Raw genomic sequence first — 3,718 nt, 5'->3', positions numbered from 1 at the left:
GTTTATCACATGGTGCAGCCAAAAAGGCCATTTATGCTGTGTCAGGAGATGCAGCCTGCAGGGGCTGTGCCAGCAGGATGGAGGGGTCACGGCCACCAGCAGATGCTGACTGATAAGTGCCGAGCAGCTCCAGAACCGCCTCCATCCCCATCGCGGAGGAGGGACATGGCCAGGAGTGACGAAGGGACCACAGATGCACTCACTGCAGCTCCAGAGGCTCTGGGCATCTCCTTCCAGAAATGGTGCAGGAAATGAAAACAAGGATGTTCAGAGAACATCTGGAGAAAGCCCCTGTCACCCTCATGTCCTCCAAAGGCTCTTCCATAGCCACTGTTTCTGTCACTAGCCAAAGGTGGCTAATGAAAGGGAAGCTATTGTTGCCTCAGTGGGAAGGCAGAGCCCAGCTCTGGTTTCGGTGGTCTGGCCCTTCTCACATGGGCTCGGGAGCAAACCAAGCGTGCCAAGGGGCAGCCTCATCCCCTAGGGACCTGGGGCTCCCCGTGCCAATGAGCTGCGAGCCCAGCCAGCGAGAGCCCCTAATTCAAAACTCATGCTATTTAAATCAAGAGATGACAGTAAAAATGAAGGTCAAATTTCTCTGGCTGCCAAACCTCCCACGTTAACCCAAGCCCTCTGGTTTCCTGCCTTCTGGCATGTGTGACCTTCCGCACAGTCACCCCGTCGCTCCCCGAGGAGCCCCGGCATGGCAGGAAGAATAAAGGGTAGTGAGAACTTGCATAACCTTCATCCAGCCCTGCCAGGAAAATAAGAAGGCTGCTTGGACTGAGAGTGTCACAGGCCTTTTATGTCAGCTTTTCAAGCGTGAAAATGGGCTTCCCTGCTCCAAGCTAACAGTGCTTGGGATCCTCCCCGGATCAGAGGAACCCCAGCATGGCTGTGACCCTCTCCCCATCCTCCAGAGCCCGTAGGGGACATTGCAGCCTGGGTACTACCACCTTCTCCCCTCTCTTGGGCTGGCAGTGGTTTGCCCAGGGCTGCCCCATGCCAGCAGGGAAAGCTGGAGGAGAAAGGACGGGAATGGAGTCCCGGGTGACATAGCTGAGCTCCCGATGTGGCTGGTGGATGGCTGCAACCAATTTTCCTTATTTCTGATTCACCCTGCTTGGAAATTCCTCTCTGTTCAAGACGCAGCACCGTCAAGAGCAGAAGCTTTTGCGAACTCGCTGATGTGGATGAGGGGGTGTCCCCGGCTCTGGGGAGGGACGGGGCTGGTGCTCAGGCAGCCTGTGCTTCCCCGCTGTCACCCGTCCCCTCGGGGGGGAGGGCTGGGGTACAACCAGCCTGGCCAGCCTGGGCTGGCTGCAGGAGCCCAGCTGGTCCCTCCTGTCCCCGTGCCAAGGCCAGGAGCTGCAGGGTCCCCCTCTGGAGGAGGGAGCAACTGGTTTCTGGTCCAGCAAACTTGGGCTTGGGAAGAGCCAGGATAAGTGATCCCAGAATGTGGGGACTGAGCAGGCAGAAATGTTCCTCTTGCAGGGCTGGGCACCGCGGGTGTGTGACACACAAATCACTGCCAGGCCAGGTCTGAGCACAGACCGAGGGTGCCTGCTCCGTCCGGGAACGCTGCCAGTGCCCGTCTGGGTGAGACATGCCGCTGCGCTCAGCCAGGGGCCGGTAGGAAATCCCTGCTGGATGTCTCCCGACCTCTGCTGAATCAGAATAACCGTTCCTCTAAATTTATCCCCGAAGCGGTGACGGCATAATTCACATATGCCCTATTCCCCTCTTGTTGGAGTCTCCCTTAGGTTTGCAATTTCCAACAATAAAGCAAAGCTGTGAGCAACCTTCCTGTAAATCAGCGTCGCTCCCATCCCTCCCGGTGACGTGAGCCCCGGGCTGAGCAGCTGCAGGAATTTATGTGAGTTCAGACCGGGCTGAACTTTCACACAGTGACCCGCCAGGTCAGCGTGGGAAGGAGTGGGATGGAGAAAGGCAGAGAACAAAGACACCCATCGCAGCCTGCTCACAGCCCGCCGTGCATGGGATGGCAGGACAGGGATGGGGACAGGGACGGGGACAGAGATGGACATGAGGATACGCCTCCAGGCACGTGGGGGCTGTTTGGAGGAGCTGCTTGCAGTGTGTGCTGGGGACACTGCCATTCCCAGCCATTGGGCTGGGGGAATTGCAGGGGAGACGGGATGGGGACGGCGATGGGAATCAGTGAGGGGACTGGGATAAGGATAGGGATGGCGATAGGAACAACCCCTGTTCCTGCAGGGAGACCCCACAAAAAATTACTTTCTCTGGAGTCCGCTGTTCCCTCATCGGGGGATGACCCAAAACAGGGGATCTCCCCGGCTGTGGGGAAACCCTAAGGACACAGAAACCTGTGGGGAAGCCCCCATATGCTGCCACACTTGGGACTGCTCCGATGTCCCAAAGGCTGTAGGGTCTGTGGGGCTGGGGCAGTGTCCTTGTGGGGTGCCTCCTGGGGGTGCACTCTGCTGTGCAGGGTAGAAGGTCTTTCATCCACCAGGAGCAAACCTCAGCCCTTGCCCAGCCCCAACTGAGCTGGGCAGATGGGACCTCACAGGGATTTTGGCCACAGCCCTTTTTCCATGCCGGGCAGACCAGGGTTCCCTTTTGGCACGGAGAAATGCCCCAAGAGCCCAATCCCTGCTAGCCAGGCCATTGTCAGCTCTATTTAAACTGGAGTGCAATCAGCTCCGCAGAGAGCAGCTTCCCATTGACCCATGGCCATCCACGGCCCAGGGTAGCCCAGGGCCTCAGGGGACTTTTCATTTGTGTATGTTAAAAATTCATATTTCTCAGGGCAAATTGGAGATGTCCCAGTAGGAAAATACAGCCAAAGGAAAATGCATAAATCATGTGGCTTTTCAACAGGCCTCGGCTTCTGACATTACATCTCTCCTGCCTCGGCATAAACACTGCAAATGCAGAAAATAACCAGTGGGAACACGTTTGCTGCAGCACCCGGCGTAACCCCGTCATCTCCCGGGACAAGCTGCAGTGTTGGGTAACAGCAGGGCAGGGAGTGGAGCTGCACAAAGGATACATTTTGCCTGACGTCATTAACCCGAAGCAACAGTCAACACATGAAATTGTGCCTCCCTGTTTGTCCCAGTGACTCGGGGGGTTGGTGTTTCCCAGTTTGGACGGCTCTCTGTGCTGGGTGCTCCAGCCTCGGGCTCTGCGGGCACGGCTCCCACCAGCTCTCTCTCTCCTGGGATGTCAAAAATCAGCGGGAACAAGATGACAAGAGGAATTTACACATTTTGGTGGGGGGACGACCCCATCTGGGAATTTTTGGCAGAGCTGTAGCCAGCCCTCCGGCAGTCAGGGGTGATGGTGGGTGCGGTGACAGATCTGTTCCTTGGGGGGACAGATGTGGACAACATCTGGCATGACTGAGGGGTGCAGGGGACACAGGACACCCCGAAGTGCCACGCAGGGGCCCACAGCCCTGCAGAGAAGCTGATGCTCCTGCTTTGCTGGGGGGTGACCCCTCCCCATCGCCCCCATCCCCCACAGCAGCAGGAGTGCAGAGGGGCCCCAGACCTCAAAGGTTTGGAAAAAGCAGCGACCACAATTTACATTTTTTGCTGCTCGTTTTTCCTCTGCGGTGTTTCCTATTGGGTTTGTTTGGTTTTTTTTTTTCTTTTTTTCCTTTTTCCTTATTTGAGAAATTCCTTCTGCCTGTGAAATAAATGAGAAAGCACCCACCGGCGGGGGGGGG

This window comes from Calidris pugnax, unplaced genomic scaffold, assembly GCF_001431845.1.
Source record: "Calidris pugnax isolate Ruff unplaced genomic scaffold, ASM143184v1 scaffold952, whole genome shotgun sequence".
NCBI lineage: Eukaryota > Metazoa > Chordata > Aves > Charadriiformes > Scolopacidae > Calidris > Calidris pugnax.
This window is presented reverse-complemented; position numbering follows the sequence as displayed.